Source organism: Mesocricetus auratus, unplaced genomic scaffold, assembly GCF_017639785.1.
Source record: "Mesocricetus auratus isolate SY011 unplaced genomic scaffold, BCM_Maur_2.0 Super-Scaffold_100008, whole genome shotgun sequence".
Classification (NCBI taxonomy): Eukaryota; Metazoa; Chordata; class Mammalia; order Rodentia; family Cricetidae; genus Mesocricetus; species Mesocricetus auratus.
In genome coordinates, this window is record NW_024429192.1 from 67,164,331 (window position 1) to 67,191,994 (window position 27,664).

Consider the following 27,664-nt stretch of genomic DNA (forward strand, 5'->3'; position numbering starts at 1 on the left):
CGTCTCTCGCCCTCCGACAGTTTTGTGTCGCCTCCAAGCACCGCACCCATCGGTTTGGCTGGGACAATAACCTGCCCGCGGGCGGTTCAGCAAGGCTAGCTGCACCCCCAGACCCCTAGCGGGACACACGTGCGTTTGTTGTGGTGCATGGGCACCCTCTCCCCCCCCCCCCCCAGCTCAATTTCCTCATGTTACCCTGGGGGCAAGATCGGAAGGGACCAGTGCTCTGCAAGGCAACGCCTTACACAATACAGAGGCTGCGGTGCGGGCTCCAGCGGCCCCGCACACGTGCATTTGTTGTGGATGAGCAGAATAGCGAGCCGCCGGAGGCCAGGGTGCCCCTCCCCTGGGCCAGCGACAGACACCCCCAGCCCGCGGCGGCGGTTCTTGCACAGACAGCTGATGCACCCTACACCCCTCCTCCGGACCGGTGTCGCCCGCCTCACCCCTACTCACTTGCAGTGCTCTCGGTCGGGAAGGCGGCGGTCTCTGTGCCCACCGCGCGCTCGCGCGGGCCGGCAACCCTATTCCCTTTGTTAGGGTCCGACAGTGCCAGGGCGGCTCCCCAGCCCGGCCTGGTCCTGGATTCCACACCCCCAGGTGCCTCCGGACCTCATCGGGCCGGGGAAGACGAGCCCGGGACTCAAGCTCCGAGTCACCTGAGAAGAGGACCAGAGGGGAGCAGTGAGGGACAGGGGGATGTAGGTGCAGGGGATAGGAGTAGGAGGGAAGAAAAGCACTGCAGATCGGCGGGAGGAAGCTCGGTCTCCGTTATGCAAATAGAGTCGTTAAAACTAGAAGAGTCCTCATTCACACCGGTCCCAAACCATCCTGGCCCTCTGGAGGTCGCCAGCGAGCAGGCTCAAGGGTAAAGGTGCTTGCTTAGGACTCCGGTAAAGCCGGGAATCTTGCGGTCCCCCTACAAAGAGCAAGTCTGGGGGCGGAGCAATGCGGCAGGCAAGGAAGCCAAAAAGCTGTCTCCACCCCCTCTGCGTGTCCCGAAGTATTGGATTCAATGGGGTCTGGTGAAAAACGCTCCTACAAGGGTGCAAGTCCTGGCTTCGCAGAGGGATTCTGATCGGGAGAAAACTCAAATTTGTATGTAGAACACACGCACATTTAGACACATAAAATTTAGAGTTTAATAAAAAGTCTCCCAACATCGAACGTGGTCTGTACACAGCATCCTCAAACTTTTTTTTTTTGGCGGGGGGAGGGGGGGGGATGTCCTGGAACCCGCGACCAGGAACTTTTCTCTACAGGTATGCAGGCAGACAGGCCTCCACTAAAATGGTAGAGACAGCCTTCCTTCCACTATAGATAGGATAAAGCTACTGGAGAAGTCAGGAGGAAACATCTTGTTCAAGAAGCAGCCTGGCAGGCTGACCATATCTGATTACCCAGGGGCCACTTCCGAAAGACCGCAAACATCTATAAGAGGCCTGAAAGCAAGCAGGCGCCAGGCTGCTTTAGTTCTTCATATCCCCCAGAAGATATGAGACTACCTGAGGTAGTAATCACATCCCAGAAACCTGGAAGAGGAATGGAACAGAGCGCCAGGGAAGCAGACAGTTGCTGGTCTGGGTCTTCTGGGAAGACTGCTTGAAGCCGGTCGTTCTCTTCAAGTCCAGGTAGCCACTGGCCACCACCAACCTGGGAAAGAAAAGACGGCATCCTTCTTTTAGGTTGTATGGTTCCAACTCCCTCTGCTGCTGGCCCTGCCCCAGCTTCTCCCGAGGCAGTTAGTGGCTTAATACAGAGACCTGAACCAGAAAGTGCCAGACAGTGGATTCAGTTCTGTGGCCAAGAAGCTATTTGTTCTTGGGTGAGTTCCACAGTCTCTCTGGGTCATTCTTTCATCTTCTGCAGCATGGAGCTCTAGAGGACAGCACTGTTCTCATGATTATACAAAATGATTTGTATGACATGAGTAAGTTAGGGTCCACATATCGAGCATGCTCCTAATAGTGAACCGCACATCGTGAGTGAATAAACAGAGGCAGAGGAACCCGGACGACTCTTTCTGAAAATATGCTAACTGAAGGTTGACAATTTTGCTCTGCTACATTAAGAAGCCTCTAAACAATGTTATATCTTTGTGTTTTACATCGATTCTTCTACAGCCATGCTGGAAGATGGAACTAGGAACAAGGTGTGTAAACAGGAGGACTAGTTTGGAAGCTGACATCGGCAGGATCTACTAAGAACCTGAACTGTGACACTGACTGAGGAAGTTAAGAAAGGGCATCTAAACAATAACTACCAAAGACACATTGCTTGTTACAGGGTCTCTTGTGCTACAGTAGGTGTAATGCCTATTTATGATTGGGGAAATTAAGTCACCCAAGGCCCCTGAGAAAGTCACAATTCCCCACATTCACTGAAAGCCATAATCTTTTCTTTCAACCTCCCTCTTGTTTCAACTCAGCTTAGGAACTAAGAAGCAAAAAAATAAGAGAGCAACTCTTTTCAAATGTGGTACAGTCCCCAGCCTTGAGTTCTGTTTTCTAGATCTTTGACCAATCAATTGAGAACACCGGGAGGGGCTCACTCAGGACTCTGAGCTTGGCAGACTGATAATACCAAACATGAGGCAAGCCTAAGAAGTTCTGGGGCTCTGGGACAGATAAGCAGACGTCTGTTGGTGTTCTCAGCAAAATCTCAGGGTAGGATCACCATCTGGTGGCTTCCCCAGGGTGGCTCTCCCATCAGCAGAGTCTCCTACAAGTGAGAATAAGATGAACTACTAACTTGGAGACTATTGGGTAGACCCTGCCTTGACTGGTTGTTTTCCTTAGAAGTGCACAACCTCTAACTTCTGCTCCACTAACCGAATGTACCCTCTACTCATGTTGAAATGTCAACCCCCACTCCAGTGATAGCACTAGGAGACGCAAGGCCTTGCAGAAGCAGAGCAGTCATGAGGACAAAGCCATCTTGAATGAGACCAACATCCTCACCAAGGAGACAGTGGCATTGGGATGCAGCGAAAAGGCACCAGCTACAGACTGGACACCTGCCCTCACCAGTCATCAAAGCTGTAGTTACCTAGACCTTGGACCTGGTAGTCTTCAAAATAGTGAAGAATACATTTCTAGTGCTTTGAACCATCTAATTTGTATTCATGTTGCTGCCGCTTTAATAGACCAAGGCAGCCCCTCAGTGTCTTAGGTCACAACTGCTCAGTTATTTCTTCAGTTTACTGATGAATATAGATGACATCTTGTATTGTAACAGTCAGTTACGGCAAGTCACCTGCTAGCAGTACTTCCCTGACAGTCTTGAGAAATACCCTGGGGGCAAAGGATATGGCAAACAAATAGAAGTTTCCTCCCAAATCTTTTTATCCAACCTCACTATGAATGCTCACAAAGATCTGAAATAGGTCTTCAGGGTTCTTCTCTGAGCACCTTCAGCACACTTTGTCCAATATAAGGCTGTGATCTGCCTGGGGTGTCCACACTGGCCCCTCAGTGCTGCCAGGCTTGAGGATGGAGCACACACACACACACACACACACACACACACACACACAAGTATATAAAAAAGGATAAACAGCAGTGTGGTTAAGCACACAAGAGGGCTTCTACTGCTTGCTGAGAAGCACAGATGGGCCAATGGCATGTCAGGAACTAAGGAGAAGAACACCACCAAGTCTCTTGAGAGAGGACAGTAGCCACAAGACAGGGAAGTGGCCGGCCACAGAGCCTTACCTGCTGTAGTACTGGAGAGTCAGGCTAGATATACTGTGGGTACATGGGCTACACTTCACCCAGGAAACCCTCAAGTCCACCCTACATCCTTAGGGAGAATGAGAGAAATACCTGAGTCTCCATTATTAAATCACTTATGCTCTAGCCAAATATCTCTTATTGTACAACAGTGTCTGCCATACATTCAGTATCTGAATGAAAGGCATTTTGTGTAAGCGTTCTCACTAACCCTCTAGAAGTTCGGTATTTGCCGGTCACCCCATTGATGCTTTACCTGGTTTTGCCAAAAGCCAATCTTAGTATGATATTCATGCCTGGGGATTGAAAGATAATTACAAATCTTATTTCAAAATATTTTTAAGAATAACTTTATTTTTAATCATACATGAGGGAAGGGTTTGTAGGTGTGTGCCCATAAATACACATGGCCACAGAGACCAGAAAAGGCTGTCGGGTTCCCTAGAGTTGGAATTACAGAGGATTGTGAGCCACTCATCATGGGTGCTGGAAACGGAACTCAGGTCCTCTACAAGAACAATATGTGCTCTTAATCACTGAGTCATCTCTTCATAAATATCCAAAAAAATTGCAAAGAAGGTTTTATAGCTCTCTTGAATTGGAGATGATATTATTACAGAAAATATGTATTCTCAAGAAGACAAAATGATGTCATAGTTTGACAACATCACAAGGCAAGACTCGCAGGTATTTGCTGACAGCAAAACTTTCTTTAAAATTCTCTAGGCAGCCAGAGCGAGCAACCTCCTGCATTCCTATGCCTCCATTCCCCAACATCCATCCACCCATTTCCCAGCTATTTTTATCTGCATGTTCTCTTAATTGTACTCTTAAAGAAAATACCAGCTTTCCTTTGTATCTCTGAAAGTAAAAGAAAATGGGAGGGAGGGAAAGAGGGAAGGACGGAGAACATGGGACTTGGGGACTGGAGGAATGGCTCAGAGATTAAGAGCACTTGCTGCTCTTACAGAGGGTCCTGGCTCAGTTCTCAGCACTCACATGATGGTTCAACAACTGTCTCTAACTCCCGTCCCAGAGGATCCAGCACCCTCTTCTGGCCTCCATGGGCATTGGAACACAAATGGTGCACATATATGTGGGCATACTCATACACATACATAAAATAAAAACAAATTTTTAATCAAGTAGAAGCTACAAAAAAGACAACTCACATGAGTTTGTATCTTCACAAAGGATTTATATATGTGTAAAAATGCATGCATTTTAAATATTTACATGCATTTATATATTTGCATATATAAATATGTCCTTTTTTTCCTCCCCAGGAATCTCCTTCAGACTCAGTTACCTGAGGGGTGGGTATGCACCATCTGCATACAGGTGAAGAACAGATTCCAAGATAGAGGTAAGTGAGCAGCTTGAAGTCCACTAGCAAGCCCTGAGCTGGGTGTTACCACCAAGGTCCTTTTAATTCTGGCTACCTCTGGTCCCCTGGCTACCAAAGGACAAGTCCCTGGTGTGATGTACGCCTTTAATCCCAGCACTCAGGGGGCAGACAGGTAGATCTCTGATTTCAATGCTAACCTGGTTTAGAGAAAGATTTCCAAGACTACACAGAGAAACCCTGTCTTGGAAAACGTGGTCAGGGAGAAAGTCAGAGACACCTCACAATCTACAGCTGCCAAAATTGTTGCTCTGCTGCCCTGGAGCAATCCTCATAAACTGCAGCTACTAAATGCACCAGTAAGTCCAGGAAATAATGGCACTTGGGACTTAGAAGAAAGCAAAGGTGCTTGTCACAAATTATCCTAAAAAAAAAAAAAAAGCTAGGAAATCTACCTTCCTTGGGGGCTTCTACAGTGGAAGCCAGCTACTGTCTACTTACTTCCTTAGGGGACTTCTACAGTGGAAGTCATCTATTTACTGCTCCAAGAGGCCCTATCAGAGTGGTAGTTAAGGCTTTGTGTAAGAGAAGATGTGGATTCTAGAAACGTTTTTGAAGTTAACTAATGTTTTTAGGGGGAGGTGGACCAATATTTTGTGCCTGGTCATTTGTCTCAAACTTACCTCCTTCAGTAAGTTATTATTTTTTATTCATTTATTTTATGTATGTTTCACTAAAACCTCTTTGTTCATTGAGATGTCTAGACTTTGGGTCTGGTCAATTTCACTGAATGATGCTTTTCCAAGGTTTTTTTGGGGGGGGAGTGTTATTTTTAAAATAGACTTTAAAATAACTCTTCTTCTTTTTTCTTTTTCTGATTTTCCAAGTAATATGTGCTTTAGAAAATTTGAAAAAGGTCAAGCAAGTATATAACACCAAGTGGAAAATCATCAGTATATCAGCCCCAAGCAAAGTTAACCTTTTGGCCTTTCTCCATCCACTTATTTCCTGTGCACGTTTCTTCAGCTTTTCGTAGCTAAGATTACAGAGTGTATATAGTGATACCCTGCATTTCCCCTCATTCAGAGCATGACATCGTTATTTCTGGTATGAACTTGAGAGCAATTTTTTTTACCAACTTTAGGCTTTATTTGATGCAAAGCAATGGTCTTCAGCCATAGGAGAGATGACTCAGTTTAGAAGCGAAGTGTCCTGACTCTGTAATAGGGTTGTTTGAATTTGAAGCCTGACTCTGCTATGTAGCCTTGGGGAAAATCCCTTACTCTCTTCTTGCTCTTTTTCCTTGCTGTAAGAGGAGGATGGTGATGCCTACTTCATGAGGTTGTTCTAAAGACTGAGTTGATTGTAAGAGCAGTGCTTACAGAAATGCCTGCACAGGAAGCTGGAGTAAATGGAGACATCTACTGGAGCATTGTTTAATCAGCTCTCTCCTACAGCCGGACACCCAAGTTATTTACACATTTCAGCTAGTCTAAATGATTTGCAGTAAGTCATTTGCCAAATGCATGAGGGGAAGAAAGATGAGTTATATCTTATTGGGAAAGGATCAGACATCAAGATAATTGATTAAGATACATAAGCTTGGTAGTAGTGGCAAACACCTTTAATCCCAGCACTTGGGAGACAGAAGGAGCTGAATTTCTGAGTTCGAGGCAGCCTGGCCTACAGAGTGAGTTCCAGGACAACCAGGTCTACACAAAGAAACCCTATCTGGAAAAACAAAAAACAAAACAAGAAAGGAAGGAGGGGAGGGGAGAGAAGGGAGGGAGAGAAGGAAGGAAATGGATGGATGGATAGACAGACAGACAGACGGTCAGGCAGGCAGCTAAGAAAGGAAGGCAAAGTATGTGTGTCAGTAGGAAAACTCTTAGTGAGACAGGATCTCATGTAACCCAAACAGGTCGTAAACTTAGTATGTAGCCAAGGCTAGCCTTGAACTTCTGATCTTCCTGCCTCTACCTCCCAAGTGCTAGGGTTATAGAGTTAAGACAACATACCCTGCTCAAAACTTCATTTCTTGACAGGACTTCTGTCTTAGTTAGGGTTTCTATTGCTGTGAAGAGACACCATGACCATGGAAACTCTTATAAAGAAGACATTTAATTGGGGTGGCTCACCTACAGTTCAGAGGTTCAGTCCATTATCACCATTGTGAGAAGGAAGGCAGTAGGCAGGCAGACATGTGCTGGAGCTGAGAGTCCTTACATCTTGATCCAAAGGCAACAGGAAGTGAAGTGTCTCACTGGGCATGGCTTGAGCATATATGAGACCTCAAAGCCTGCCTCAACAGTGACACACTTCCTCCAACAATGCCACACTTTCTAATAGTGCCAATACCTTTAGAGGTCATTTTCTTTTAAACCACCACAATAATACTTATCCCAGTTGACATTTACTAAACTCAGTAGGCCCAGAAAGGATCTGGCTAGGTTAAGGGACAAAAAGATAAATGAGAAACAGGCTCTACCCATAAGGAGCTTTAATCATGTCCTCTAGGGGGACATTTTTAGGGTAAGATCATTTCTGAAAGTGACTCACGTGGACAGAGACTGCAAAAATGTCCAGTTGTGACCAACCAATGTAACAGTGGGTACAAGTAACATCAATTCTTCCTCACGCTCTCATCTGGAAGCTCCATTAGCAATGGCTACTTGAGAGTACTGTTGTGGACACCAGGGACAGTGTCTGTAAAGTACACAGAACCATATGCTCTACAGTGAGTACTCTCACCCTAACAGCAGCCACATACCAGGCATGTCGCTAAACCCTTTGCAAACCCCAGCACATGAGCCACAGTAGACAAGTGCTATCCACTCTATTAGTTGTGGTTTACAGCTAAGGCATTTGGGAAGTAAGCAACATAATCGGGGCACACACAAGTGATGAAATTGGATTTGTAACCAAGACATCAAACCAATTACTGTAAGCTGATGACAAGAGCTGAAGGCTGATGGCCTTACGGATCATTGCTTATCCCCATGAATTTTATACATCTCTCTCCTTCAAGGAAGAGCTGATTTTTACAAAAGCCACACCTTACACAGTGTAAGGGGAGGAGAAAGTATGTGACTGTGACACTCTACACCCGGTTCTCACGGCCTATCCTGCCAAGGTATTTTCCTTCAGGTTCTCAGGTTTCTACTCAGTGGAATAAAGGCAGGTGGGCTGTTGGTCTGAGCTTGACTGACCAGCAAGAACTGCATTCCTCTCGTCCTCCAGATCCAGTGACATCTGCAGGTGGTGAGCTCCCCCATGAGAAGTCACCAAGTCAGTGAAAACTACCGCCACTGCCTCCTCTCAGAGAAGTTCCTCCACACAATGAAAAGTCAGTCCCAATGCCTGAAGACAAAGGAACCTGTGAACAACAGAGCTCTGCTCTCACCACTGTCCTTGAGGGAGGGACTCTGGCGCAGAACTATACATTTCAGACGTTTAAAACAGAGGCAGGCTAAAGTCTTAGCCACATCCTTAATCATATCCATCACCCAAAATTAACTGGGCACAAACAGCAGAGCAATGAACCTTCTTTTTTAATTAGTGTGTGTGTGTGTGTGTGTGTGTTTGTGTGTGTGTGGTGCATTGTGTGTGCACACACCAGTGTACCATGGTGCACATGTGGAAATCAGAGGACAATTTTTTGGTATTGGTTCTTTCCTTCCACCTAGGTTCCAGGAATTGAACTCGGGTCACTAGGCTTGCTTGTTCAGCCAATGGTTTTACACACTGAACCATATCACCAGTACAACACATTTTAGGAAAAAAAGACACACTTCTGCATTACTGGAGTGTTCCCTAAAGTTTCCATGCTTCCTGGGAAAGGACATCTGTTTTCTACCCTGTCTTGTACAGGTAATAATGTAAACCTTTGACAGCTTCTCATTAGATCCCTGCATTTTACCGCCACAGCGTCCCCTGGCCGGGGCTGATAAGGGTTTCATGATTTGAATTAATTCATAACCAGCTCAGTTAAAGTCTAAGTGTGTGGAAAATCAGATATGCATCTGAGAATCACCAGCAGGCCTCACTGCCGGAAACAGCCCCTGCAGGATGTAGCATTGCCCATTACAGCCTGGCTTGGTGATGTCATAAGACATTTAACTGTCCAGTTCAATCAGCAAGCAGTGCACAATGAGACAGCAACCTGATGAGCTCAGTGCTCTACAGGTCATGACCTGAGGGCCTCTACATGATTCCATCTGAAAGGCACAAGCTTCCAAAGATGACCATTGGCGCTGAAGATTTGTGAGTGTTTGTGCTGGGCAGCATGGGGATGCAAGCACATGCATTAAATCTACACAGCCACAGCGATGGGAAAAGGGCACAGAATGATAGCGGAAGATTGCAGGGCAGGAACAGAAAGGTCTGAAGGAGATTAGTGCTGTAGAGGAAGGAAGCCACTGGTCAGGAATTTTTATGTGAAATGGGCCTGCAATGGTACATTCTTCTCACCCCTTTGTTTTCCTCATGGAGGATGAGATAATTCAGAGCTTTGTGGTTCTCATTGGCCTGGATAAAAGTTTTCAAAAATGTTGGGTCCTGAAGGGAAATAGAGCCTCGTAAAGTTAGAATGTGGGTACTCCAGAATGATCTGAGAGACGATGATGACGTCCTCAAATTACTAAGCCAACAACTGAGCTATGCATCACTGCAAATTAGGTGACCAAGGCTCAAGGACTTCGAATACTGGGCGAAAGGCTTGTAATTGTCAGCACTGGTGATTGAACTGGGATGTGTGTGACTTCAAGGCCACGCTTTAGCCACCATGCCCTTCCGGTTTCCCCTTGCATCCTTGTAGTCTTTGCTATTGGAATGTTCTACTCTTTCAGCCCTCTGACATACCTCACTCATCACTCTTAGCTCTCATGAATACAAGCCATTCTGCAAGGCCTACTTCACCTTTGAACTCTCTTGGGAAACCTCAGATCTAGAACTAGCCATTCCTCCTGCAAACTATTAAACATGTGCAGAACTTCCCAAGACCGTATCTTTGGTATTCATTTAAAAATTTCACTTAAGTCTGATGGAGCCCTGCGGAAAAGGAGGCAGAAAGAATGTAAGAGCCAGGGGGGATGGAGGGCACCAGAGAAACAAGGCTGTTTAGACACAGCAGGACAGTGCACATAGGAGCTCACAGAGACGGAGGCAGCATGTGCAGGATCTGCACGGGTCCTTACCCAATGGGGTCCTAGAGCTGAAAGGAGAAGTGGTCACATGGCCCCACCCTTAACCCAGATGCTATTTCCAACTGATAACCACTTGCAAATGAAAGTATGCTTTTCTTCAAGGGAGTCCCACTGGGGAAGCAGAGTACTCTTCAGGGAAGGCCGCATGTCCAGCAGATAATGTGCAGCAGAAAACAAATGCAGCGGCATCTTTGCATGTTCCTTGTCTCATCATTTCCTGTCAGAGCTGTTTTCTTGTCTTTTTTTCAATTTTATATCTTTTTATTTTTTTATGTATTTTGTTTTCTCTCTTTTTTTCCCATTACAGATCCTTTGCATATATATTATGGCTTCCGGTTTTATGTTTTTATGGGATTTCTGAGTATGCAAATGAGTGGGTCTCTGCATCTATGTCTACTTCTGGTGTCTTTTCCTTCCGCTTGTTTGTTCTGTCCCATTCCGATGTGCTAGCTGTTTTTTTTAGCATAGTACTTTATAACATATGTTATTTTCCCTCAGAAGCCTGTTTGCTTTCTAAAGAGAGACAGAAAAGGGCTGGACCCGGATGGGAGGCAAGGTGGGAGAGGAGCTGCGAGGAGTAGACGGAGGGGAAAGAACAATCAGGATATATTATATGGGGGAAAAAAACTATTTTCAATAAAAGAAACGAATAAATTATTCATGCAACATGTAAGTCTATGAAATTTTGTTTTCGTGCATTTTTAAGTGAATACATGAAGTGTGTCATAAAACTTACTTTATTTCATGTAAAAAAAAAGTCATGATAAAATTTTATTTGCCAGTATGTCTCTCTGTTCTTAGCCGTGCCTCCATGGTAAGGATTGCAGAGGTAAGGAAGAGGGACTGTCCCTCCTGGCTCCACCCACAGCCAGGAAGCACATTTGTTCTGCTTGACAGGCACTTCCGCCCTGAAGCACCCAAACTCTTTAGCAAATTCTGAAAGGCAAGGCCTCTGTAGTATACTTCTCCACCAGGTTGGCGACAGAGCTTATTCCCTAAGTAATGAGACAATCAGTAACTCAGAGTCATGGCAGCAACCAGAGCACAGCTTAAATCCCGGTTTGCCTTTTACTGGCTCTGTGAAGTGTCTTTAAGGAAGACACAACCTCTCTGGTTCTGAGAAACGGTAGAGTTCTGCTCCTTGAGGGATCACAATATAAATCAGCAACAATTCCAGTATGTACAGTGCTTGGTATTAAATGACTTCTCAAAAGTATAATTATTGCTAATGAGCCCAACTTAAAGGAGTTAAGTAGCTGGAGATGCAGCGCAGCACTACTTGGTAACCAGAACACGTCCAAGCTCATGAAGCCCTGGGTTCAATCCCTAACACCACATAAAACTGGGCAGGTAAGCACAGTGGCGGTGCACACCTTGAGTCCCAGTACTTATTCAGAAAGCAGAGGCAGGCAGATCTCTGAGTTCTAGGTCAGCCTGATCTACAAAACAAGTTTGAGGATAGCCAGGGCTGCACAGAGAAACCCTGTCTTGAAAAAAGAAAAAATGATCAACACCAACAAAACAGGCATACACTACCAGCATTTGGAAGGTAAGGTAGGAAGATCAAAAACTTAAGGTCATTCCCCCACTACATAGCAAGCTTGAGGCAGGCCTTGACTACACAAAATACAAAGCCTTGTCTCAAAACATTTCTGTAATCTAAAAAAAAAAAGGGGGTGGGGTTGATAAACTCTTTTTTAGACCAGGCTGGCCTCAAACTTGCAGAGAGCCACTTGTCTCTGCCTCCCGAGTACTGGAATTAAAGGCATGTGCCACCACCGCCTGACTAGATAAACATGTTTTTTAAAGATTTATTTATTTATTACATATACAGTGTTCTGCCTAATGTCAGAAGAGGGCACCAGATTGAATTGTAGATGGCTGTGAGCCACCATATGGTTGCTGGGAATTGAACTCAGGACCCCTGGAAGAGCAGTCAGTGCTCTTAACCTCTGAGCCATCTCTCCAGCACCCCTGGATAAACATTTTAAAAAAAGAAAAAGTAAGTGCTTATGACCTTCCATGGGAAGACAAGAAAACTTTCTGCTTTTTGCTTTCTTTACAAACCAGCTCTGTTTCCATCTCTAAAAGATTTGTGGGCATGCCTGATAGAATCAAAAGATGGAAATAGTTTCCTGACATTTAACTTTAAAATCACAGGTATGCGGTGGAGGATTAGATGGGGGAGTCCTGCCCAAGTGGTTACCCATTACCAGGTTAGAAAAACCTAAGGTACTTCCTTCCATGAGATTGGGTCCTTCAATACTCCATCTTGGATGGGGTGAGGTGGGGATGAGAGTCATTTTTTTCAGTAGTGCAGCCACTGACTAGTGGCTTATGCTGTAGTAAATTCCAATCCCCAGTCATGCTCATGTGGGCAACCCTAATTAAACTCAGTGGGTCATAAAACAAAAACCAGAAAGACTTGAAAGCAGGAGGTGAACTTGTTAGAAATGGATGTTCAGAGGGAGTAGGTGGAGAAGAAAGGAGGGCAATATTGGGCTGGAGAGATGGTCTAGTGGTTAAGAACTTTTGTTGTTCTTCTAGAGGGCCAGTGTTCAATTCCTAGCACGTGGCTGGCAGTTTACAGCCATCTGTAACTTAGCTCTATGGGATCTACACAGGCACCAGCCATGTACATGGTGTACAGACATACATGTGAGAAAAACACTCATATAGAAAAAGACAGAAGAGGTAATGAAAGTGGATACGATTAGAATACATTATACACATGTGTGGAATAGTCCAAAACCACATTTTTACAGCTAAGTAACTGGTCTGGTGAGGTAGCTCAGCAGGTAAGGGTGTTCCCTTTGAACATCCGTTTCTTCCTAACAAGTTCACCTCCTGCTTTCATGTCTTTCTGGTTTTTGTTTTGTGACCCACTGAGTTTAATTAGGGTTGCTGTATGAGCATGACTGGAGATGGTTATAGCACTGCTTTTGCAGAGGACTGGAGTTCAATTCCCAGCAGCCCCACCATCAGCTTTTAACTGCCTATAACTCCAGCTCCATGTGGATGTGGGGCCCTCTGCTGGCCTTTACAGCTACTGCACTCATGTGTGCGCGCATCGTTAAAACTAATAATGGGAGATTGCCTGATACTTGTAGAATGTCAAAGATGATCTTTTTTTTCCCTTGCAAAGAGGCTGATCCCAGAGTAGTTGAGAAACCACCCCGTGTTTAACAGTTACCAACCAAGCAAAGCCTGGGCTCCACAATCCAGATCTCTTTCGGCTGCCTTCTAGAAACCCGGGAAGGTCTTGCTGAGTAATATCTATGATCTAGTTATGTACTTCTTGCAGATGTGAGAAGACAAAGACTAAAACTCAGATTTAGACCATCTAATGACCATTAGATGGAAAAACAAAGCTGCTCCCAGACAGCCACAACGATACTTCATGACTCAGAATAATAATAATAGTGGGGAATAGTAATAATAGTACAAACACTAAGTAGACAGCCCAGGCTGTAAGCATCCTCCAAGAGACAAGAAGTCTATCAACAAGGGGCTACTGGAGAAACATGTTTGTCACTATGAACATCAGAGAATTATAAACCTAGATGGCATACATCAGTCACTGAACGTGACCCCTTAATACAATCAAGAGACACTGTAATCAGTCATATGAGGCTGCTGCTGTTCAAAGCTCTTTTAATGCACAGAAAGACATGATCAGCAGTCATAAACTGCGTAATACAGGGAGGATAAAAGCTGGTTACAGCCCTTTGCTGTCATTATTAAGTGTTACACATTGTATACAATTGTATCTGCTACACTTGGACACAATTAGCAGTGAAATGTCTTTGCTACTCTCAGGGTCATCACAGACATTTGAGGATTGTATCATGATACACAGTTACAATGACTGTAGTATCGGTAAACTGTCACATAGTCTGAGAGCACCCCTGTGGTAGGTACAGTCCATCCTAGCCAAAGTGCTATGGAGATTGCCGTGGTTTTAACCACTTCATCCTGCCTAGAACGGGCTGGCAGAGGCAATAGGTATAATCATCAGTGAGGTGTGACTCTGGAGCCACAGTAGCTGGAACTGTACCTCAGTTATCCTGTAGGTAAAACACAGATGGTACTGGGAAGATAAAATGAGATGATCCTTAGCAAGCACAATGAGACTTCAACTTGACTACTGCATTAGACAAAAATACTGGAGAATGGCCGGGCGTTGGTGGCGCACGCCTTTAATCCCAGCACTTGGGAGGCAGAGGCAGGCGGATCTCTGTGAGTTCAAGGCCAGCCTGGTCTACAAGAGCTAGTTCCAGGACAGCCTCCAAAGCCATAGAGAAACCCTGTCTCGAAAAACCAGAAAAAAAAAAGAAAAGAAAAAATCCTGGAGAATGAACTGATGTTTGACAAACACATACATTCACATATGCATATTTTAGTGAATATTCCTGGGGTCACAGGAAGAAAAGATTTCTGCAGGCTAGGGTGCTAAGTGAAGTTTTCCTAACAGGGGTCAAATATCTAAGTTACTACAGGAAATAGGACAAAAGCAAGAATTCATCCATTCTCAGAATCTCTCTTTGATAGACACTTACAGTTAAGGCTGCTTGTTAGTGTTTATTAATGTGGCAGCAAAATAATTTGTGGAAACTGCCTGAGCACTAAAATAGTTTCTAACAATGCTTAATGATAAGTATGCCCATATTATAAAGCTGTTGCAAAAATACAATATAAAAAGCATCATCTCAAGTTTTAAAAAAATCTAAAAGGGAAGAAAAGACATTAATGTTTCTTTAAAATTTTCTTCATTTTCCAAGTTGTATACAACAAGCATATAAATATGACTTAATAATAATTTCTTTAAAGTGGTAATATATGCCTAACATAAAATTTCCCATTTTAACTTCTTTTTAAGGCAGGGTCTCACTATTTAGTCTTTGCTAGCCTAGAATTTTCTGTGTAGACCAGGCTGGCCTCAAAGTCACAGAGATATACCTGTCTCTGCCTACTGAGTGCTGGGATTAAAGGTGTGTACTACCATACCCGAGTCGTTTTAGCTATTTTTTGCATGTATAATTTAATTAATAATGTATTTGGTTGATGAATTGATGAAAATGATTTAAAAAGTCGGACCCAGGGGCCTTGTTCATGCACCTGGGCATGGAGTGGTGGAGCCCGTGCTGTGAATGGAGGCACAGTCATTGCTACCGATTTCACATTGACCTCTTGGCCAGGGGTAGACACATGATGGTTTCGGACTGTGTCATTTACCTGCTCAGGGCTGCCTGGTGCTTCTGCCCCTGTGGACTGCCCTGCGGTCAGTGTGTTACGAGGTTGTCATACCTGGAAAATGAGGGGGTCCTCCACACTCAAATCTCTCCAATCTCTCTCTGTTCTTGCTACCTAACAACAGTTTTCTCTCACGTCCTCCAGTGCTGTCAATCAGGAGGGCTCTGCACTACAGAGTCTATCCAGAAATTCCTTTGTGCTCCCGAGCAAGTGGACAAAGGGGATCACAGAGACTGCACCTTGTTCCTCGGGACTGGCCCTGTGCTGCAACACCATTTAAGGAAACTATCTCCTGTGATGAAGCCTAGCCAGAGGGAAGCATCCTGATCACAGGCCTGTGTGTCTGATGCGGACCCAGATCCTATGAAGAGCCCTCACTCTTGAAGCATAGTTCTGCCCCTCTCCACCCCCACCCCGCTTCCTAGTCTATCAAGACATGAAAGAGGGGCTGCCCCATGCTCTGCCTAGGAGGGAGCCATGTCCAGTCATGATAGACAGTGTCCTCTGACACCATAAACCGAAACAAGGCCTTCCACAAAGTTCCTTTCTCAGTTTTTTGGTCACAGTAATACACCGGTACTGACATCATAGATAGTAGCAACAATCTTGCAGCTGCCAAATATCCTACTAAAACCAACCACTATGAAGGGACTGTTTGCTCCATTTTATTAATTGCAAAGCCAAGGTTCAGGAACAGTAAAGCATTCTCCCAGGAAAACTCGGCAAAGGTTTTTGTTGTTGTTGCTGTTGTTTGCTTGCTTGTTTGTTTAAAGATTTTTAGATTACAGAATCTCCCTCTCCCAATATTTAGCACAATCAATAGCAAGAATAAAAACAATGGGACTCTTTTTTTAATTACCAGCAATTTCCATTTTAAATACAGATAAACTCTAGCCAAATTAATTAATAAAAATACCAATCTGAAGACACTAGAGATGAAATAGAAGCAGGGCCTGGCGGGGAAAGGTGGGGAGTAAGAAAACAGAATAGCTATTTTTGCAGGGTTGTTGTCATTTCATTGCAGGCTGAGGTTTGCTCAGTATGGGAGCTACATAGACTATGTTGGAAAGAAAGGATGGGACATACTAGAGAGAAGTGAGTTCCAGACCCTGTGTATAAACTCAGACCAAAGTCTGGTCGAAAGACAGATATACAAAGCAAATGCATAGCAGCTTGCCCAGAAATAGGAAAAGGAGAGACTTTGTAGTTAAGGCCAAGATGATTTCTTGCTGAAAACAAATCAAGACTTAACATGGGATGTCCTAGGATATAGAATAGCCACTGTGCCGAGTTCACAATCACCAAGACATGATCCAAAAACATCCAGCCTACAAAGCAAAAGGATGTATGGGCCAGAGTTAAGAGAACACACAATTAGCCGAGACCAAGTCAGATATTACCTCATTCCAACTTCCCTATTCCGTGTTTGGGAGACTCCCACTAAGGAGCTTAAAAGGAAGGGAAGCAGAGAAAAATCAACAGAAAAAGACATGGGAGCACCAAACACCGAGCATTGCCAAAGGACAGCAGTGGGGTGAAGAGTAGCTGGGCTTTGACAGTTTCCGGAAGACCGAACTGGGACAAGGTACACACACAGGAGGGCATTCGTGCAGGTAGGAATGCTGTGCTGGATGGCAGAGAGGCGAGAATTGGACTTGGACATTTTTTTTCTTATAAGTCTAACTATTACAGGGATCTTACAGTTGATTTTTGTTTTTGAATGTGGAATTGGGATCCAGGACTTGGACATTTTAACCGGATCTCAGAAAAGCTGTGTCAGGTCTGCCAGCCAGGGCCTGTCCAGCCTTACCTCTCCTGCCAGTCTCAGACTTAGCAGACAGAGAGCAACTCTCATCCCCCAGGTGGCGGCTCCCTGAGAAGTTTTATGAAAGAGGGGAAGTGTTTCGGGGAAGAAGAACCAAACAAGATAATGATTTACCAAACTGCTAATCAGGGGTTACATGAAAGGGTAGGAGTGGGTTAGAGAAAGAAATCAGGGGATAGAAAAAGAAATCAGGCAAGAAATCAATCCAGAGAAAACATGCCAATCTGAAAGAAAAGAGCTGAATCAAGACAGTATTCATCAGTAATTCAGTACTCCTCAGACATTAATACTCTAATAAGGAATATGACAAGAACGCCAACATAAAGGAACAAGACGGCATGAGATAGAAGTGGAGATTGAAGTCCCACCCAGAGAAACCGTAGCAGAGCCCTCCTTTGCTTCTGACTAGTAAGCAATCAAGCTGCAAAACAGATGAGAAAAAAGGGAAGTTATTTTCAGAAGGGGATAGTTTGATATTCTCATGATGGAAGTTAGGAAAACGGACAAAAAGTTCAAAATTGTGACTAAAGGACCACAGACCGGGGTTGCTGCTCTTCTGAGAGTAAGAAAGTGTTTAGAAACGTGACACTGGACATCTCTCCAGAGTTCAATCTTTCAGACAACACAACGCATGAGGTCCAATACTGTGGGTAGAAAAGAAGTATCCAGGCACGGGCTTCTAGATTGAAGTTAAAGGTTTGTTGTTTTGAAACAGAGTCTCACTGTAGCCCATGTTTTGAAACAGAGTCTCACTGTAGCCCATGCTGGCCACAGACTCTCAGTCTGCACGATACCTATCTCCGCCATCCCAGTTGCTAGGATTGTAAGTGTTCTCCATCAAGCCCAGCAATCCTAATGGTTTAAAAACAAACAAACAAAAAACCTTTTTCTTTTATTTAAGTGTATGTGTGTGCCTGCTCAACTGTATGTGCACCATATATGTGCAGATTCAGAAAGAGGCATTGGGTAGCTTGAAACTGGAGGTCCGGGTGGTTATGAACTGGCCAGTGTGAGTACCAGGAACAAGCTGGTCCTCTGCCAGAGCAGCAAGTGCTCCTAGCTGCCCAGCCATCTTTCCAGCCCAGTATTAATGTTTTAAATGTGTATCTATTTCTTCCCTTAACTTCAGTACAGACAGTGAGCAACAATCATAAACATTGAGCTGTGCAGTACCTCTCCAAATTCCTTACACATATTAACTTATCCAATGTGTTACCTGCTTCGTTTCACAATAAAGGGAGTGAGACAGAAAACCATTAATTAACTCACCTAATTTTAGGTGAGTTAGAAAACAATGGACACTCTGTCTCCACAGCTCATGCTCTTCTCCCAATCTTCATTGAGCCGCAGTGATACAATGTGTGTGGTAGGCAGGACTTGACAAATTAATATGCATATGCTCTTGCCCCTCCCCTAGGCACTCAGTGAAATAAACTGTGTGCAGCCAAATAAAATGCCTCTGTGTGTCAACATGCCTGCTTGGCCCAAGTCATAGAATAAATTAAAGCCTGTATCCTAGGGCCCCTGGGGGTGAGAAAATATTCATTTTTAAGTTCAGCAATCTCTTGAATTTCACTTTTTGCTGACAATTTATGTTTAAACAACAGAATCCAGAAAACAATTTTGTTTTAAAAATTAAGTTTTAATTTTTTAAGATCTATATATTGTTCTAACATGCCGATCCACTAGGAAACAGCTATCACAATCCCTCACCATCTCCAGAGATGGTGAGCTGGAGAGGGGAGGGCAGGGTGAGGTGCTTGAGGGAACCGCAGAATCGGTTTGGCCACACCCTAATACATCCCAGAAAGCTGGTAACTCTCTTTAGAAGGGCAGAACCGGGGCCTCCTGTCTCAGCTGCTGACCCTGCTAGCCAAGGCAACAAGAAAAGACCTTTCAGCCTCTCAAGTGAGGCGCAGGAGAGGTGCCGAGCCACCTGGGTCGTGAGGGGATTAGTTTAGAGAGAAATAGCAAATCCGTATCCCAAGGAGGCTGACCTGGTGCTAAGTTTTATGGGTATCTTCAAAGGGCTTTGTGCAAGGGAATTATATCCGGGTTTCAGGTGGGAGGCAAGAGGTATCAAAAGATCACAAAAATGCCTGAGGAAAGAAATAGTGAGAGCCTGTGTCAGACGTGATGTGAAGAATGGCCTTTGCTCTGTAAATGTACAGGTTTGCCTTTGGCAGGCTTCTGGAGCAAACTTGGAGTTGGAACCTCTGTGCACCACTGCTATGCTTTGCAAACCACCGAAAACCCTCTTCCTCAAACAAAGGCCCAGAATCATGAGGTGCCAGAGTCATGAGCCTGCTCCCCACCCTCCTGCCCTCTGGGTACAAGTTGGCTTTTCCAGAAGACAATAAGGTTCTGTGTTTAATAGGACACTCCGGAGACCAGTTGGGTAAACACAGGATCTGGCCCCAGGACTCGGAAGTCCTGACAGGCCTGACAAAGTTTTGGGCACCTGTTCCGTAGCTCTGGGGTGATGACTGCCTGGCATGGCTCACCTCAGTTTTGCATCCTCCCTTCATGAGTCATTAAATGCAGGAAGATCCTAGGAAGGGCATGAATACCCAGGAAGCTGCTCTAGCATACATTCTGGAAGTCTGAGCTGCAGGACAACAAACCTTCCCTTGGAGCCAGTTCCAAATGATGTTTCTTCAGCACAACTGCACCGACCCACCCCTAACCCCTTTGAGCTTCTAGTCAGGTCAGCTCTTTCCATCTCCCTCACCACCTCTGAGAATCAAGACCCAGGGTAGCTGCCAGCATAGCCTCAGAGAAGGAAGTCGGAAGAAGTTCAGACGTGGGAAATGTTACTTATCTGTAATTGTAGCCACAGGCATCCATAATTAAGAAGGCAAATTTACTTCCAAGACAACTGTATAATGCCTTCCTTGCCCAAGGATGTTTTAGGGGGTTTTCTGCTGTGCCAAACAGTATCCAATTCCCACTGTTGCATGAAGTCACCTAAAATTGAGTATGTTCAATGGAGAAGATATAAAAAGGCTTGGTGACACATGGTCATGTCCTCTTCACATAGATTTGGGCCTCGAATTCACAAGGGCTCCCTTATCTTGGAAAAGTTCATATGCAGATTCAGAAACAAATGATAATGGCTATCTGAAGTCTTCTTGGGGTGCTGTCCAGAATCTGCAATATGTCCCATGGTGCCAGGGAAGTGCTCTGTTAATGTCTGCCAAACAAAACTGCCATACAGATTTGAGTCCATCAGGAGATTGATCTGCCATAAGTACTGTCTCAGTTAGGGTTTCTGTTGCTGTGATAAAACATCAGGACAGAAACTTGAGGAGAAAAGGGTTTATTTCATCTTAGACTTCCAGGTAACAGGCCATCACTGCAGGAAATCAGAGTCAGAATTCAAGCAGGGCAGGAACCTGGAGTCAGGAGCTGATACAGAGGCCATGGAGGAGTGCTATTTACCTGCTTTGCCCTGTAGCTTGCTCAGCCTGCTTTCTTGTATACCCAAAGACCACCTGCCCAGGAATGGCACCTCTTGCCCAGGGATGGTCTTCCCCCATTAATCACTAATTAAGAAAATGCCCTCACAGGCTTGCCTACAGCCCCATCTTATGGAGGCATTTTCTCAATTGAGAATCTCTCTTCCCTAATGTCTCTAGCTTGTGTCAAGTTGATTTAAAACTAGCCAGAACAAGCATTTATAGCTAACCACCCACCCTCACTCATAACATCTCTCTAAAAATGAAGAAGCAGATTTAAATGTCTAGGAAGGCGAACAAAAAGACATGTAGCAACTGAGAGAATGAGACAGAGGCAGAGGTACTTTCAGAAAGGCAAGTTCTGACCTCAGCTGATCATCCACAGTCACAAATTGTATAAAACTTAGGTGGAGATGAGCCCGGGGATCTTTTTTTTTTTCTTTCATTTTTTTAAAACTTAAATTAGAAACAAGCCTGATCCACATGTCAAACCCAGCTCCCTCTCCCTCCCCTCCTCCCCCATCCCTCCCACCAGACCCCTCAGCCACCCTCCCAATCCCCACTCAGATCCCCAGGGAGGGTGAGGCCCTCCATGGGGAATCTCCAGAGTCTGACATTTCATCCAGGGCAGGGCCTAGGCCCTCCCCCAAGAGTCTGGGCTGAGAGAGCATCCCTTATTGTGGAATGGGCACCCAAAGTCCATTTGTATGCCAGGGATAAATACTGATCTACTACCTAAGGCCCCATAGATTGCCTATGCCTCCTCACTGACACCCACATTCAGGAGGTCTGGATCAGTCCCATGCTGTCCTCCCAGCCATCAGTCTGGGGTCCAAGAGCTCCCCCCTTGTTCAAGTCAGCAGTTTCTGTGGGTTAAACCAGTCCAGTCTTGACCCCTGAGCCCAGGGATCTTAATTGCCAAAAACCATAAGCAAGTTACTTATCATTTGTAAGCTCTAATTTCGAAAATAAGTACCTTCCTGCTGCCTTACTCACAGGATATCATAAGGCTGAAAGACATAACAGGCCAGGTGCCTTAGTTGCCCTCACCTGTGAGAAGTGAGCTCAGCATGTCCAAAGGAGAGGCATGACATCATGGGCCAGAAAGGAACAGGACATGGCCAGAAAATGGCCACATGCTCTGCCTGCCAATCAAATGATAATCACCAAGTGTCTATATGGGCCAGGTATGACCCCAGTTGCTTGGAATTTATCTGTGAATAGCCTAGGCAAAGATTCCTGGGAATAGGCAAGAAAATATACAGTGTGTTCAAAAGTGTTAAGTGCTATGGGTGGGGGGGGGAATAGGGGAGGAAGAAGAAGAAGTGCAGGAGGGGGGCATTGGATGGGACCCAGGACTAAGAGAGTGACTGGAGAGCTGCCCACAGATTGTCACCATCAACGCAGTGGCTAAGTTCCATAGGTATCATTGAAACAAGACAGAGCCAAACATACAGAGACCGAGGACCCTAGACACCTGGGGAGGGCCGCCTCATACTAGGAGAGCTCTCAGGTCTTCTCCATGCACTACCTCTAGCACCCCACCTCCAGAGAAGCAGAGGAATTATCTGAGTGAACCAGGAGCCCAGGAGCACAGACCACTCACAGCAATGGAGACATTTCTCAGAAAAATTTCCAGCACCATTCCATGTGGCTGACATAGAGGAATCTGTTTCAGGATGGATTGTTTAATTTTCTCAGAGACAAGTCTCAGCAGGTTGCTACTAGAGGTCAGAACATACATACACACACACACACACACACACAGGTACACACACACACACACACACAGGTACACGCACATGCACACGCACACATGCTTTTCTGGTTGGAGAAACTTAAAGGAGACAGATTTCAATCTCTCTGGCTAATTTTAATGCCTAAAATATTGAACTATGGCAAACATTAAGAAGGAATGTTTATGATGTGGAGAAGAAACAAAACTTTCTGTTTTCTTATTATTTTATAGGTAATTATTGTGGGGTATCCATTAGAGAATACTTCTTGGTCACGGGTTTAGGCCAACAGAAAGTCTTTACTGGCTGGCAGACAGCTACACTGGGTGTTCAGGATCCCATTGTAGCACAGAGCCTTTCTCAGGGTGAGCTTTTAAGCACCAATAATCCAAACTCTTTGTTGACATACTTTAGTCATTACAAGAACAGTTAGTCAGATGTATAATGACAGAAGCCAAAAAGCAAGGTTAGAGACTTTCCCAGAACCATGGACTTTGATGAATTGGGACTTTGTTTTCATTTTGGCTGGTGGTGCTATTTATGTGCTTAATCTTATGGACTAAATGGTACTCCCATTGAGGAGTCAGTTGTGCTAATGTCTGGGGCCCTGTTACACCAATTTAAGTTTCAAAAATCTGTTTCACACACTAAGGACATGAACTTTGAAAGGCAGCCATAGTTTCTTTCCTCACCTGTTGGCTGACTCAACAGCCCCCCTCCTCCCCTCCTCCAGGGCCAGCATGGTCAGCTGGTTGTACAACTTCTCTGAGGCACAGGAAGGAATCCCTTCTCGTTGTTAGCTAGCTATATCCCCTTCTTCAGCCCAGACTGACCCACTGAAGTCCAAGCTCCTTGTACTTCAGAATGGGACTAAGTTAACTACATCTGGAAATAATTTCTTTAAGGAAGAGGTACTGGTGAAGATCTGTCACTGGGGCAAGCCCTCAGACATGTGTTATCCTTATGCAATTAAGACAGACACGCAGACTGAAGACCTCACCAAGACACTAGGGCAAGTCGTCTACAGCCAAGAAGAGAAAGCTCAGAAGAAGAAAAAAAAATCCTGAGGACACCATGCTCTTGAGGTTCTCGAACCCAGATTGATGAGAAAGATTTCTGTCAGTAAATCACATGATTTTCTGAGCACTTCACACATGTCAATAAGCCATAGATGGATGGGAAACAGGTAAACAGTCCTTTTCATTCACAGCTTTTATAGATGACAGTACTACTGTCAACTTCACATGTTGGGCGATCGCCACTGTTTAAAGCTGCAGCGTAGTCAACCTTCCAAGTCAGTATACATGGAGCTGTCTCATTCTTTTGAAAACCCACCAAGTCCCTCCACGTCCTACTCTCTCTTCCACTTCTCCCCCTCTCTATTTCCTAGGTCCCCCTCCCCCCCACCCCTCGCCGTGTTCCCCATCTGTTCAGAGGATCTTGCCTCATTTCTCTTCTCTTGGGTACCATGTATATCTTTTAGGTTCTTTCCTGTTTCCCAGACTGTCAGTGGAAGTGCAGACAGGCACTCTCCTGATCTATGTTTAAAATCCATATATGAGTGAGTACATACCATGTTTGTCTTTTTGTGACTGGGTTACCTCACTCAGGATGGTTTCCTCCAGTGCAATCCATTTACCTTCGAATTTCAAGATTCCATTGGAAAACCCACCAAGTCTTGCATCGCATGGATGCTTGACAATTTATTTAATCCTTTCTTTATCGTTGATTTCAAGTCGATTCCAAAAGAAGTAGTGAAGGTGGCAAGCCAGGCAACCTGAGTTTGACCCCTGGAGCACACATCAAGGTGGAAAGAAAGAACAGACTACACAAGGTTGTCTGTGTCCCCCCACACACATCATGGCACAGGCACCTTCATACACACACACACCATGCACACACATATCATCATAATAATTGTTTTTTATCTTTGATGGGACTGGAAAGCTGACACAGCAGTTAAGAGCACTGGCTGCTATTCTAGAGGACCTAGGTTCAATTCTCAGCACCCACATGGTAGCTAAAAATTATCTGTAACTCCAGTCCCAGGGGTGCCAACACCCTCTTCTGACCTCCATGGGCACTGTACATACATGGTGTACATAATATATGTACATGCAAAACACTCATAAACATAAAATCTCAAAAATACATTTTAAAAAAATTTTATGGTGGGTAACTTTACCTGCATTTCACTTCATGCATGTGTAAGCGTGTTAGTCTGAGATAGATAAAGACTGGCTGGCTAACAGTAGATGGTTTTGCTGCTGTTGAGAGAGGGTTTCTCTGTATGATGCTGACTGTTCTGGGACTTTCTCTGTAGACCAGGGTGACCTCAAACTCAGAATCTACCTGCCTCGGTCTCCCTAGTACTGGGATTAAAGGGGTGGCCCACCACCACCTGTTTCAAATTTTGACAGATACTCTGTCAAGCAGCTTTCTAAAAGTATTTAATCATTCTGACTCCCATCAGTAAATGCCCTGCCTTTCCTTAACATTACGAAAGTATTATGCCTTAGAACTTTTTGATTATTTCTAATATCATAGATGAAAAGTAACATTTTAGCTGGGTGATGATGGCATAGCTGGACACTGGTGGTATGGTGGTGAACACCTTTAATCCCAGCACTCAGGAGGCAGAGGCAAGCAGATCTCTGAGTTTGATGCCAGCCTGGACTACAGAGGTAGTTCCAGGACAGCCAGGGCTACACAGAGCAACCCATCTCAACAGAAAAGAAAGGAAGAGAAAGGGAGGAAGGGAGGGAAGGAGGAAGGGAAGGAGGGAGGGAGGAAAAAAGGAAGGAAGGAAGGAAGGAAGGAAGGAAGGAAGGAAGGAAGGAAGAAACTTAAGCTCATTATGGATATGTTTGAGTGATGTCTCACATGTTCAGATTACTATGCATCTTGAAGATTGAGATAATGAACTTTTTTATACTCTATATAGAAGTCTGGGTAGCAAAACACTAGGCTGCCTTTAGCTGTTTGACATTTCACATTCCCATTGTCAATGGAATTTCCCATTCCTTAATTCCATAGGGTGGTTTTCCTGCCTGCTCCACAATCAAAATCACTGCTACAATAGACGTCACTAAGACATTCACGGTCTAATTGCGTTAGCAAATATATGAACAAATATTTGCTTGTCATGTCTATTGGAAATAGCAGGGAGGAGTTCAAAGTGGCAATTATACTTAAAGGTACTGATGGCAGCCAGTCAGCTAAGAAGCCACTCTCAGCATGTGACAGCGCATAATACTGAGTCCAGTGTACTTGTGGGGCTTGGAACCCTAAAACACACACTAATTATATAAATATATATTGGTATCACTGGGTGTGGGTATGGTTTGAGTACGTTCCTCCATAGTTCCAGATATTCAAATTTTCTTCCAGAATGTGTATTTAGGAGTGGAGGAGGAGTTGGTGGTAACCCACACCTGTAACCTCAGCATCTAAGAAGCTAACAGAAAGAGCATGTGTTTGAGGCCAATGTGAACTACATGGGGAGACTCTGTCTCAAAACAAAACAAAACAAGTGAAGCTTTAAGAGAGAACCTATGCTGGAACAGGGTCGTTGAGCACAGACTATGTCACTCTGCACCCGACACTGCCCAGAACAAGATTACTGTTCTTGGGGTTGGTGCTGTTGGCACAGTTTGTACTGTAGCGGCATCTGTAACAGCGGCCACACCCCTTTGAGCATGACTTCAGGTGCATAGGGAAGTGGAAAGAGGACCATGTGAGAGACAGAGAAACAGAGAGACTCCCTCTTTCCACTTCCATCTGCAACTGAAAGACACGCCTAAAGGGGCGTGGCCACTGTTAGAGGTTCACAGGCAAGATGCTGCTACATTGTACCATCAGTATCATTTGTTTGGGACTTTGTTTTGTTTTGCTGTTGTTGTTTGTTTCTCAAGACAGGGTTTCTCTGTATAGCCCTGGCTGTTCTGAAACTCACTCTGTAGACCAAGCTACCCTTGAACTCACAGAAACCCACCTGCCTCTGCCTCCCAAGTACTGAGATTAAAGGAGCATGCCACCATCATCCAGCATGCCGTCGTTCGTATCTTAATGAAGGACTTGACAAAATGAACTTGCTCTTACTGATGTCAGGAAGAAAAACTGAAGGGAGAGATGATGGATCTCCAGCATGGCAGCCTTTTCTTTAGAACGCCAAAAATTCTATCTGGCAACAACTGTACTATGACTGCAAGCTCCAAGCTGATCATTATCACAGTGGGATCCTGTCAGCAAGAGGGAGAAAGCCAACCCAGTTTGGGTCAGCGAAATGTGACCATCTTCAGGTTCATTATCTCCAGCGTGGTGAAGTATAGTCCAAACTATAAGCTGCTTATTGTTTTAAACTCAGTGACTTGGAAATAAGTGCTTTCCCCCAAAACCAAATTATCAGGTCACAATCTGGATTCATCTCGGTACCATTACCTGATGGAAGAAAGGCTGAGCATGGATGGGTCCTGAGGGAGCAGAGAAGAGACTCCAGTGTGCCCATGTGGATCAGTGTGAATGTTGCTGGCATCTCCCTGAAGAATCTGAACCCAGAACCGGGCACCGATACAGACAATGAGCAGTGAAAAGAGGTTAATAAGCAGGGGGTTGACCGTGCATATGAGGTGATCAAACTGAAGGGTTATGTGTTCTAGGCCATTGGCCTCTCTATGGGAGACTTGGCCCAGAGCATAATGAAGAATCTCAGGCAGGTTCATCCCATTTTGGCCACAATAGAGGGTCTGTATGGAATGAAGCACAGTTCCTCTGTGTTCCTTGTGTCCTGGGACAAAATGGAATCTCAGATGTAGTGAAGGTGACTCTGACTCCTGAAAAGGAGTCACACTTGAAGAAGAGTGCAGATGCGCTCTGGGGGATCCACAAAGAGCTGCCATTCTGAAGTCCTCAGATATCCTAGAACTTCACTGTCCAGGCTGCGCCAGGGTTTCTACGGAGAACACACTGTGTCTCGACATCTGAGCTGTGGTTAGTGTGGTTGTGTTAAGGTGGCCTGGAGAAAAACCTCAGTTCCCACAGCTCTACCCTGTGCTAAGTGGTACTTGTGTAACGGTAACCTGGTTAATGTGACAGTCCCACTGTCCTGGAGAC

At 44.9% G+C, this 27,664-nt stretch overlaps 1 protein-coding gene and 1 pseudogene across 1 annotated transcript in view; one reads left to right on the plus strand and one right to left on the minus strand.

Moving 5' to 3' along the window:
* Positions 1-585, minus strand: part of St6gal1 (ST6 beta-galactoside alpha-2,6-sialyltransferase 1) — a 140,192-nt gene extending 139,607 nt beyond the window's left edge. Inside the window, exon 1 of the mRNA XM_005071608.4 lies at positions 457-585. The gene's annotated coding sequence lies outside the window, so the exon portion shown is untranslated. The remainder of the gene's footprint in view (positions 1-456) is intronic.
* On the plus strand, positions 189-27,658 carry LOC101829336 (annotated as a pseudogene).
* Positions 27,659-27,664: the final 6 nt, after the last annotated feature.